At 37.9% G+C, this 12943-nt stretch overlaps 1 pseudogene; it reads left to right on the forward strand.

Annotated features, from left to right (window-relative positions):
* The first annotated feature begins 1712 nt into the window (after window positions 1-1712).
* Window positions 1713-6914, forward strand: LOC103423343 (carbonic anhydrase Nec1-like; annotated as a pseudogene).
* The last annotated feature ends 6029 nt before the right edge of the window (window positions 6915-12943 follow it).

Below are 12943 nucleotides of genomic sequence, written 5' to 3' on the forward strand. Positions count from 1 at the left end.
TTTCTCTTCATGCTCGTCGATTAACTATTGACAAGCATGTGCAACTCTCTGTTCTTGTGCCGGAGCCCTCTAATCTCTTGCTTAAGACTCGCCACCTTAGCCATCAGTGACTCAACTTGACGAGTTCGAGCAAAAAGGCGTTGGCCCATGTTCGATACAGAGCTTGCACACTGAACACTGAAAGCCAAAGAGTCTTGAACAGCCAGCTCATCAGACCGCTTGGAAAGGATCCTGTTATCCTTGGGGGTGAGAAGATTTCTAGCAACCACCGTGGCAGTTATGTCGTTCTTCATCACAAAGTCCCCAATTGTAAGAGGATCGTTGGGGGATACGAAGGATGGGTGCCATATATTATCTTGAAAAGGCATGTCGACATCTTCCCCAATATTCAAATCAAGACAACGATCAGATGGGCAAGCCATTTTTAGAGATGTTAAGGGAAAAGAAGAGGTTGGATAGATTAAGATCTTAGAAGTGTAAGAAGGGAACTTCTATAAGCAGCAACTCTCAAGTGTGCTTTTGAAACACAATTATTACCTCTATAAAAAAATTAAAAAAAAAAAAGGGGCAACAGGGCTGTTTATTCAGAAATCGAAAAGACGCTTGTTCAGAAATCGAAGAGGTGCTTGTTCAGAGCTCAAAGGGGCACCGCTCTCCAAATTTCAAAAGATCGGCTTTCCGAGATTTGTCAGCACCTTTCACATGCAACCTCAGCTTTGCAAAAATCACGGGCAACTTTGTCAAAAATTTCTAACAAAGTTGAAAACACGTGAATCTTACTGTTTCAATTACCCAACAGTTGATTACAAAAGTAAAGGAATAGTGCCACTACTGGCTATTGGGAAATTCCTATATATGTCGACCTCGTCCTCCATAGCAAGGTAGACCTGCAAAAATGCCCAACCCTTCCTACCTCCGATAGTACACTCCCAGTAGAGCCTCTTGAAATACTCAGTTTTCTTCCTCTCCGGGAATACCTCTGCAAACAAATGACACCAAAGCAAAAGTATCTCATATCACCACGGTAGAAAGCAAGAGTATCTCATATCATGCTTTTTTCCTATCTTTTCCTTTACCCTTGCCCTTACCTGCAAGACAAGGAGAAAGAAAGCAATCAGTCGAAACCTGAAATCAAACTTCCGATCTGGAACTGATTGCCCAGAACCTTTGCCTGGTTGCTTACCTAGCATTGCTTTTAAGTGCTCATCGCCGCTGAGAAGTAGTGCTCTGAAAGACCATTTAAATGCAAAGGTTGTATTCCACTCCTGCATCGGGGGTAAATATTGCAAGAGATTGAAGTAGAAGGATCAATGATGAGTTAGAACATATCATTATAGCACGACGCCCTTCCCTGCAGAACCGCATAACCTAGATGGAGGAGTCTAAATCAAAGCCAACCTCGGCATCGTTGCCCTAATCAAAGAGCTCGAGAAGCTTCAATAGCTTTTCGCTGGCACCATCGTCGAAGAGCAAAGCCTCGTTGTGCAACGCTGTCAAATCGCCACTACTTTTTCGAAAGAAAAAGTATCTCATATCATGCTTTCTCCTTGTCATTTTCCTTGTCCTTGTTCTTACCTGCAAGACAAGAAGAAAGAGAGCAATCAGTTGGAACTTGAAGTCAAACTCCCAATCAGGAACCGACTGCCTGGAACCCTTCCCTGATTGCTTACCTAGCATTGCTCTGCCGGGGAAATAGACAAGTCTAGCAGAAGATGCCACATCTGCCTAAAGAACAGATAAGGCAAGTGAAAATGATACTTTGAAGCATGTGGAGACAAGCACAACAAAACATGTGCCAATTCATCTGCTACTTCTTCAAAAGCAAAAATATCTCATATCATCAGGGTTGCAAATACTCTAGATTTGGCGAACTTGTTTTGACCCTCAAATTCTTGAGTCAACTCGCTAGGCGTTATGAGCTGCACGTACCAATTCACCACCCTTGAATCAAATTCTTAAAGATCAAGTCACAAACTTGAAGAAATCAAGTCCGATTCAAGATCAAGTGTCCACTATCCTTGAACCAAATTCAGCTCCAGATAAAGGAGTAAATCCAGACACTTTGGGGTAAGTCTAGAAGAAGAAACCTCTCTGCCCAGTTCAAGAATAAGCCTGTGGAAAGTCAACAATTGGAGGAAACCAGAAAATCCTCCAACCCAGTTCAAGATCAAAGCTTTGGAAAGTCAACAAGCACAACAAAATACGTGTCGATTCATCTACTACCAAAGCCAAAGATCATCTACCACGTGAAGCTCCTTGTGGTCCAATTTAATTCAAGATCAAGCCTCGACGGCCCTTGAAGAAATTTCAAACAAAGTTCAAGAACAAGCCTCAACAGCCGTTGAAGAAACTTCCAGCCCAATTCAAGATCAAGCCTCAACGGCCCTTGAAGAAATCTCCAACCAAATTCAAGATCAAGCATCGATGGCCCTTGGATCGACATCTACATTAAGGGACTTCAAAACGCATCTCCTACATGTGACAAACACATGTATACGACGCGCATTGAAGTGGGGGCATTTGTAGACATCGAAATTTCGGTGAAATAAATGTTGACTAATAATTACAATTTCAACGCTCACGTGTCACATAAATTTTACACGTAGCATGTGACTAAACGAAAAAATCAAAATAAATCAAAAAAGTCATCAAATAAGGACACGTGTCAACACCTGGTAGAAATGATTTATTTCATCTGAATATTATATTCAAAATTAGGCCTTGAAAAATTCTATAAATACAAGGTCATTTCATTCATTTTGGGAGGACCAATTCATAACCAATTCACATTACTCCAATACCTTGAAGCTTTGAAACTCTAAAGCTCCAAAGCGAATACCGAAGGATCAAGAAAGCTCTCTTCGTTCTTCGTCAAATCCTTCTTCAAGATCAAGCCCCGACGCCCCTTAAAGAACTTCCACCAATTCAAGATCAAGCCCCGACGGCCCCTCGAAGAAAGTGTTCATCGTTCATCGTCTGTTCATCCTAAGATCAAGCCCCAACGGCCCTTTGGATCAACAACATCAACAAATCCACACATCCAACCGTTCTTCAAGATCAAGCCCAAAAGCTCTTGAAGATCTGTTCACCCATCAACCTTCAAGATTAAGCCCAAAAGCCCCTTGAAGAAATTCGCACAACCGTTTCGTCAAGATCAAGCCCAAGAGCCCCTTAAAAATCTGTTCGTCAACCTTCAAGATCAAGCCCCAACAGCCCTTGGATCAACAACACAATCCATAAATCTACACATTACGAAGATCAAATCAGAGGCTAAAATTGTAAAAGAGATTGTAACCCCTAAATCATTAATACAAATATTATTTTGTACACGTGTTCTTGTCTCATTCATTGCAGGAATTTCAGTGTCTCTTCACCATTTCTTGTTTTCTTTTATTTATTCTTTTTTTATTCACACATTCCACATCAGTCACAGCTCAAGAAGTTGGTAATGTAGAAAGCAAATATATATATATGTTATTATTCCTTTTTTTATTGTCCTTTTTTTTTTTGTTATGGAAACTAATATGAGAACACACATAAGTTCAGAGGATGAGAGGAATTTTGATTATATTGAAGGGAGCGAGAAGGGGCCAGCTTTCTGGGGAGATATTAAGAGAGAGTGGGCAGCATGTAAAAATGGACGCTTGCAATCTCCCATAGATTTATCAAGTCTGAAAGTTATAACAATCCCAAGCTTGGTGGGGCTAAAGACGACATACAAGCGTTCTAACGCGACTCTCAAGAATAGAGGCCATGCTATGAAGGTAAGGGTTATCTTCATAAATTGTCCATGACGGTTTCAAGAGTCATCATTTTGGTCATTGGTTTCAAAATTAATCAATGTCATCTTCTACATTTTGTTCCCACAGTCTTTGCCGATAAATTTGTTAAACTTTCTATCAAATTTAATAATGAGCTACCTGGGGTAAGAGGTCCAACAAAATTAGGAGAAAATAATTATGCTAGTGTGTAACTCAATAAAAAAAGAAGTATTTGGAGGGTGCAGCTTGAGTGGGCAGGCTATTCAGGATCGATTGAGGTCAATGGCATTGAGTTTACCTCCAACAAAGTCATAGGCACTCACCCTCCGAGCATTCCATCAATGGCAGGAGGTCTCTATAGTGCACCCATAATTAAAGTTAAATTTTAAACAAGTAAAATGAGTTTCTTAATATGTATTTTCCTGTGTTAGGTATGCCATGGAGCTCCACATGGTTTATCAAAGCCCGGATCCGAAAGTGGAAAACTTGTTGGTGTCCTTTACCAGATTGGTCACCCAAATGCCTTCCTTTCTAAGGTAGAATGCTTTCTAAATTATTCAATGTATACCATGTGGCGGTGTGATGGACACATCCAAGTTTTTTTTATCCGAGTTACCTATTTTGAGTACCAAATAGGGAGATGATTTTCATACGCCCTTTTGGATTCTCACACACTCCTCTTTAGTTCTGGCTATCATACTAAATTAAACTAAAACAACTAATATGATTAAATAGGGGTGTATAAGAGGCTAAAAATGGTGTGTTTATCATTTTCCCTAACTAAACCCTCATGACTTATATTATGTCCCGTTTGATAACTATTAATTTTTAGTTTTTAAACAGTTTAGTTTCATTTTATGTGCTAAAAATAGAGAGAAAGTACATGAGAGAAGTGAAGAATGGAGAAGATGTTGGAGTTTGAGTACAAATCTCATTCTATCTCATTGTCTCACTTTGCTTACCACCAAAAATTTCTCACACTTTGTCCCTCTTACCAAGTGATTGGAAAGATAGACCATATGGAGAACAAAATTGGGCATGAACCTTGGGTTTGGGTTTTGTGGTGTGATTAATTATATATAAAATTAATATATATTTAATTATCAAAAGATGTACCTTGGACCTTGAAGCTCGGGCTTTAACATTAAATTCAAAAATTTATTTATTAAATTAATGTCGAACTTAAGTAATCTTTTTATTTTTCAATTGAGAACGTCTAAAAAAAGTCTGAGGAAAACATGAAGTCACACATCCCTTCTGTTGAACAATCACTTCCCCATTTCATACCTGTTGTAAACATGTATATGATTACTATATATACATGCATCTGCATATTACTCAAACACACAGGAAATCATCTTTCATATGATTCTTACCAAAACCAAGCATATTGAGAGAACCACAAAGAAATTCGTAAGAAACTAAGTTTTACAATGCTGAAATCTTAGTTTAGATCGTTGAATCCTAGTGAAGCAGATACCTACAAAACTACAAGCATATAGTATGGCGAATTTTTGTTTCAAGGATATTGCGGTACACAAGCCTCAATCTTCATTTCGTTTGTTTAAATGACTGTCTTGTTTGTTCTAATTCTGTCAATATATATAGTTGCAATTTTTTTATATATTAGATTATAAATTTTCTATGTATGTTTTGTTTTACCCCTGAAAAAAAAAAAATATATATATATATATATAGTGATTGATTGTTGATTATTATCCAACAGAAAGAGAGGCATGGGAGGGAGATACTTAAAAATGAAAGAGATTATTTGAAAATATAAGAAACCCAACTTAAGATACACGTTCATTTCATATATCTTCTACCATCCTTCCTTTACCTTTTTAATTTCTCATTTATTTGACATATTTTCACTCTATTCATAACACAAAAAATAAAACCGAGAAGGTTATCAAGCAATAATCGAGTTATATTCTGCTCAAATAATTTTTGCGCGCAGAAAACTCTGGTTCACTTTATACACACCAAAATATTTTGTTTTAAGCTTTTTAGCCAAAACGGTCCATACGATTTGTATAACTGATCACTTTGGTCATTGAGATTTGAAATCAATAGAAGTGGTCCCTGATTTTGTTCACCATCAATCATTTTGGTCATTTCTTGAAAATTCTTCATTAAATAAGGATAAAATGACAAAAATTTCCTTAATTTTTGTCAAATCATTTTGGTCCATTGTTTATTAAATTGAGGGTATTTTTGTCATTTGTTCCTTATTTAACATAATTTTTCAAGGAATGATCAAAATAATTGATGGAGGATAAACTCAAGGACCACTTCTATTGATTTCAAATTTCAGGGATTAAAGTGATGAGTTATGCAAATCTCAGATATCATTTTGACTAAAAAGCATTTGTTTTATTCTATTTTTTGTAATCGCTAATTCAAAATAATGTACCCTAATACCCTGCATATCAAATGCCATACAACTACCATATCCATTGGACCGTTAATAATTAGAATTGATCTCTAACATGTTGCTATTCTGAAATTCAGTTGATGAGGGATGTAGCATTCATGACTGACCAAAAGACAGAGAGGAGCATTGGGGTGATTGATCCTGCTGAAATAGTCCAACTGAATGGCAACAACTACTACAAATATATCGGCTCGCTCACCATTCCTCCCTGTAGTGAAGGCGTTATTTGGATCATCAGCAAACAGGTAAACCCAAGCCCTTCAACTATGTGTATTAGTGCCTTTCTTTTAATTTTTGTTAGTCTGTTTGATTTCTGCTCCTGAATTACCTACATTTCAATTGCTTCTGTATGCGCCGTTAGGGACAGTTTCAAAAGAACAAATAGATCTTTTTCGAGTGGCTGTGTATGATGTACGTACAAAGACATATCTTCTATCCTTTGTACTTCTTATTTGAAGACTCGAAGCACATACATGCACATCAATTATTTAATGATGTTCTTAAACTAATTGCAGTACGCAGAGATGAACGCAAGGCCAGTGCAACCACGCAATCTGCGAAGGATATTCTCTTTCTATGGCAAAAATGCCGAGAACAAACACAATTGACGATATCAGAGAGTTCATACGTAACTGAAAATAGCGGATTCAAAAATAGAATTAACTCACATGATATTGACGTCTTGGTCTATCTCAGATCTGCAAGAATAAAACATATTTTTTAAATGTAGCTTCATAAATAATTAAATACGATCATTTATCCGTGTTATAGGTAAGCCATACTGCCTATATATAAAATACTTAATGTGATCATTTATCCATGTTATAGTTACGCCATACTACTGTCTATATATACTTAGATGTAATCATTTATCCATATTATGGTCATACAAGCAAAAGTTAATAGTTAGATGTAATCATTTATCCATATTATGGTCATACAAGCAAAAGTTAATAGTTATCAAAAGGTTTGCAGTGTTCAACTACTCCCTTGTTAAAAAAATATAGAGATGCCACGAAAGTTAGATTTATGTACATAAGTTCATAGTTGTCAAAAGATTGGCAGTATTTAATTATTCATTGTTCAAAAGATATAGATACTACGAAAGCTAGATTTATATACATATCTATAGTTATTAAAAAGTTGGCACTACTCATCTACTCAATGTTCACAAAGACTTTTCTTGGTCATATTTGGTCTTGCTAATTTGCGAATGAGCATTTTTCCCTTGGCCATCATGATGTTGAAGCACTGCCTCTTCTTTTTTTGTTTTGTCCAAGAGTTTTCTCGTGCTTGTTGTGTATTAGGACTTGAAGTCTGTAAGTACTCAATATAAAGAACTAAATTCGTCAATTTATTTAAATTTATTCTGAGCTTCATCAAATCAACCAAGAGTATAATTCAGCAAGGCTACATTTTTCATTTTGTTTAATTAAAATCAATTATACTTGTTCCCATCTATTTGCACATCCCTTCAACACTCTCATTGTTATTGTCTGTTGAGCTATATCAGGCATGCATGTACTACTAGAAGTAGGAAAACTATGGCTTTCTTGTATCACCTGTTGTCTATTGCTAAGCCTAGTTTTTTTTGCGCATTGTACCTCACAAATTTATATCGCTAAACAACAAATTGATAGATGGAAGGGGGAAAACACTAATGAAAATGAATACTATTTCAACTAAACCTATACCCTACCAAGCAAACCAAGTGCATACTAACAAGAGGAATGCTAGCTACTTTTCCCACTTGCCTTTTCCCATTTGCCTTTCCCACTCATCATTTGATACATGGTTCCACTTACACATTAAGCTGAATAATTGAGAGTGCTAATATACCCACCCTAATGTCTTATCTTTCCAGCCATCTTATATTCTCATCCACCATAAAAAGTAAAAAAGAAACCTGTACTATTTTCCCACCCACCATTATTCCCAAAGCACCCTTACCCCCAACACCCTGCTCGTTGACCTCCTATTCCGATCATTACTGGCCGCTTAATTAAAGCCCAGATCCTATCATATCAATGCTTGATTTCCTTCTCCTGTAACATGTTTTCCATTATAGTTTCAATTCTTTAAATAATATTTCCAAATATGATGGAAGTGTTGGCTTTCCTTGCTGCATTCATCGGTATAAATAATTAGTCTGAGGTACAAGAGTCCTACTGGGATACTGAGTTCCCATCTATATCGAATACACAATATTACAATTATCACATCCTTTGACATATTACAATATGCTTATAATTAACATGGGGCTTTTGTTTAACAATTTTGAAACAAAATAGAAAGGAAAATGCCAAGCTCGTCAGTCACTTGATACAATCATACACATACTCTGCATTTCCATTGCAATTTGCAAGCTCTGCCTGTGCCTAGCTAGCGGGTTTGTCAACGGTAGCGGAAGTGGCATCTCAATCCGTAATAATCGCCTTCCCTCCAAATGCCTCATCCTCGTCCTCTCTCTCCTCACCATTAACCAACACAAAGTAACAGAGACGTGACCCTCACTTGTGTCACCTGTCCACGAGATCCAGTCTGTCTCATAACCTTGATCACAATAGCATGCTTAATCGTGTTGTCCATTCTGGGGGTTGGAGTTTTGGAAAAGACTGAGAGAGCTGAGAGGAGACGATAAAATGGCAATCCGAGAAGTGTGCTAAATTGCTAGGGACGAGAGAATGGCGCTTCCTTTTTTACTATCCTTATATGTTATTTTATGAGAGGATATATTAGTCCTTAAAAATTTAATAAAAAATGGGGTGGGATGATAAGACATTGAGTGGGGTATAGTAGCACTCATAATTATTTATTTTGAAAACACAAACTTCTTTCCCCCTTTACCCTTAGTAAATTTGATCAAGGAAAATAAAATAATAAAGGATAATGCTAGGGAGACCAAATTTCCAAACCAAATGATGTGTTACAAATAGAAAATAAGCACGTTTGTGATAGTTTGAAAGAATTGTTTGTATTGAAAACTGTAAGGTTACAAGAAAGAGAACTTATACAAGTGGAGAATGTCGTGAGTCACCCGATGAACATCACACACCATGCTTCACACACTAATATTCTAACACCCATACTTTACACAATAACCCATACATATAACCCATGCTTTGGATATTAAATAATCTACCCATACCTATAACCCATACTTTGGATATTAAATAATCTAACACTCCCCCTCAAACGAAGGCTAGTATATTCATCAAGCCAAGTTGGACCAAAAGAGTGTTGAATTGAACCCGAGACAATCCTTTGGTGAAGATGTCTGCTAGTTGATCTGTGCTCCGAACAAAAACAGGTTGAATGACATCAGATTGGGTTTTTTCTCGAACAAAATGACAGTCCATTTCAATGTGTTTGGTTCTTTCATGAAATACAGGATTAGATGCAATGTAAATAGCAGCTTGGTTATCACAGAAAAGAGGCATAGGCAGTGTTCTCTTGAACCCTAAGTCGTTGAGCAAACCTTGCAGCCAAATTAACTCACAGGTAGTAGATGCCATGGCACGATATTCAGCTTCTGCACTTGATCGAGCCACCACACTTTGTTTTCTGCTTTTCCATGTCACCAGATTTCCACCAACAAATGTACAATATCCAGTAGTAGATCTTCGATCAATTTTGGAGCCACCCCAGTCTGCATCTGTGTAGCCAACAATGTGAGCATTTCCGATCTTCCTCATCACGATCCCAGTTCCAACGGTGCCTTTCAAGTAGCGCAAGATCCTTCGAACAGCTTGTAAGTGAATTGATCGAGGAGCATGCATGAACTGACTGACTAGGCTCACGGCATGCATGATATCAGGACGAGTAATGGTAAGGTAAATAAGTTTCCCTACCAATCTCTGGTATAAACTAACGTCTGTTAGCAAGTCTCCATCTAATCCAAGTTTCTCTTTGCAAGCTATTGGGGTTGCCACTGGTTTTGCCTCAAGCATTTTGGACTCTTGAAGTAAATCGAGTATGTACTTGCGTTGGTTCAAGAGCAAGCCTTTACTAGATGAAGCAACTTCAATGCCTAGAAAATACTTCAGAGTTCCTAGATCTTTAATTGCAAACTTTTTGTGAAGAAAGCCCTTAAGTCGCTGAATTTCTGTCAAACTGTCACCAGTCACAATGAGATCATCGACATAGATGAGAACAACAAGTTTACCTGCTGAACTATCTCGCACAAATAGTGAGGAATCTGCATTGCTCCTTTTAAAACCAATGTTCTCTAACACAGAACTTAACTTGGCATACCAAGCTCGAGGAGATTGTTTGAGGCCATAAATGGCCTTGTGTAACTTGCAAACCATGCCCTCTCCTTCTTGTGGATGTCCCGGAGGCAATTGCATGTACACATCTTCTTTAAGTTCTCCATGCAGGAAGGCATTCTTAACATCCATTTGGAATAGGGGCCAATCATGGTTGACAGCAACCGAGAGAAGCACTCTTACCGAGTTCATCTTTGCCACAGGAGCAAAGGTTTCCTTGTAATCAATGCCATAAGTTTGAGTAAAACCTCTAGCCACCAATCTAGCTTTGTGTCTCTCCACTGAACCATCACTCTTAAATTTGGTTTTGTACACCCATCGACACCCCACAGCTCTCATCCCCTTAGGTAGCTTGGTGATGCTCCAAGTTTTGTTTTCATTTAGAGCTCTAAGCTCCTCATCCATAGCTGTTTTCCAGATCAGTTGAGAGTTAGCTTCTTGGAATGAGCTTGGTTCAGATGAGGCTGAAATTTTGCTTAGGAAAGCAGCATGAGACGAAGATACTCTTGAGTATTCAAGATATTTTTCTATAGGATGTCTTGAGGTATAACTTACATAATCTTTAAACCAAGTTGGCTTACCCCGATTTCTACTAGGGTTTCTCCTTGGAGTGATCACTTCAGGAGTAATAGCAAGGTTCTCCTCAGACGAAATTTGATTTTGTTCAGTGTCTTCAGTTGATTCATTATCAACAAGTATGTCAGATGATGAATTACACTCAACTGGATCAATCGAAATTTCATTGTTGCTTGGTTGATCTGGAACTGAAAAATGATGAGGCAGTGCATTGATTTCCATAATTGGCGTGTGGATTTGATCAAGAAAGTCCTCCTCCCCCAGAAGATCTTCACCCCTGGTACTAGCAAAAAAAGGAGTTTTCTCGTCAAAAACCACATCTCTAGACACCAAAAGTTTCATGCGCTTTGGGTCATAGCACTTATATCCCTTTTGAACAGATGAGTACCCTAAGAACAAACACCTTACAGCTCTAGGGTCCAATTTATCTCGATGCAAGGTTTGAATATGAACAAAGCAGACACATCCAAACACTCGAAGGTGAGACAAGTTAATTTTCCTGCCATTAAGTGTTTCAAGAGGTGCCTTGAATTTGAGAACCTTGCTTGGAAGCCTATTAATTACATATGCAGCAGTAAGAACCCCATGGGACCAGAATTTCTTGGGTACACTCATTTGAAGCATAAGTGATCGAGTTTTCTCCAGTAGATCACGGTTCTTTCTTTCTGCTACTCCATTTTGTTGCGGAGTACCAACACAGCTCGTTTGATGAATTATTCCATGACAAGTTAGATATTGAGTAAAAGCATTAGACATATACTCAGTACCATTGTCTGACCTTAAGACTTTAAGTTGGGTTGAGAACTGATTTGTAACAAGACTGTGAAATTCTTGGAACACATTAATAACTTCATCTTTTGATTTCAACAAATACAACCAGGTACATCTTGAGAAATCATCCACAAAGGTGACAAAGTATTTAAAACCATCAAAAGAAACCAAGGGTGCAGGTCCCCAAACATCAGAGTGCACAATCTCAAAAGGTTTACATGACTTGGTTGATGAGACATCAAAGGGCAACCTCGTCTGTTTTGAAAAATGGCAAACTTCACAATCTTGAGTCATCACATTCTCTGAAGTTTTGAAGAGATGTGATTGCACAAGATTAGAGGGATGCCCTAATCGTCTATGCCATAATAGATGATTCTTCAAAAAGCCAACTTGAAGACCTCTAGCTTCAATAGGTTGCAATGAAAGCATATAGAGGCCATCTTTATACATGCCTTCACCAATCTTCTTCTTCGTGATATGATCCTGGAAAATCACATTGAATGGCGAGAATATAACATCACAGTTTAAGGAATTTGTCAACCTTCCTACTGACAGAAGCTGAAATGGAAAGGAGGGCACATATAGAGCAGTTGATTCAACATTAGTATCAATTAACTTGACTTTCCCTTCACCCAAAACTGATACACCAGTTCCATTAGCAACAGAGACAAATTGTGGAATAACTGCCTCTTTAAAGTCATGCATATATCTTTTTATATTTGTAATGTGATCAGTCGCTCCAGAGTCTATTATCCAAACATTTGCAAGTTTTCTGGAAGCAAGTGCAGCACTAAATGAGTTTAGAATACCTGACATGTCAACGGAAGATGACACCTTTGTCTGAAGAAATTTTGCGAACTGCTCAAATAATTCAGTGGTGCTAGCTTCACTGTTTCCCTTATGAAGATTGCTTTCATCTTTCTTCTGAGTGAAGGAAGAGAACTCACTCAAGAGGGCTGAGGGATTAGATGTGAAGTTCCCAACAGTTGAGGCAGTCTGCAAGCGAGAGACTTGATTTGCACTGCGACCAGGTTTGGTTTGTTTGGAAAAGTTAGGCTTAAGGTGTGGATACAACACCCAACAAGTGTCTCTGAGATGATTCTTCTGTCCACAATGACTGCATTGCATCT

The sequence above is a fragment of the Malus domestica genome, chromosome 12, assembly GCF_042453785.1.
Source record: "Malus domestica chromosome 12, GDT2T_hap1".
Taxonomy (NCBI): domain Eukaryota; kingdom Viridiplantae; phylum Streptophyta; class Magnoliopsida; order Rosales; family Rosaceae; genus Malus; species Malus domestica.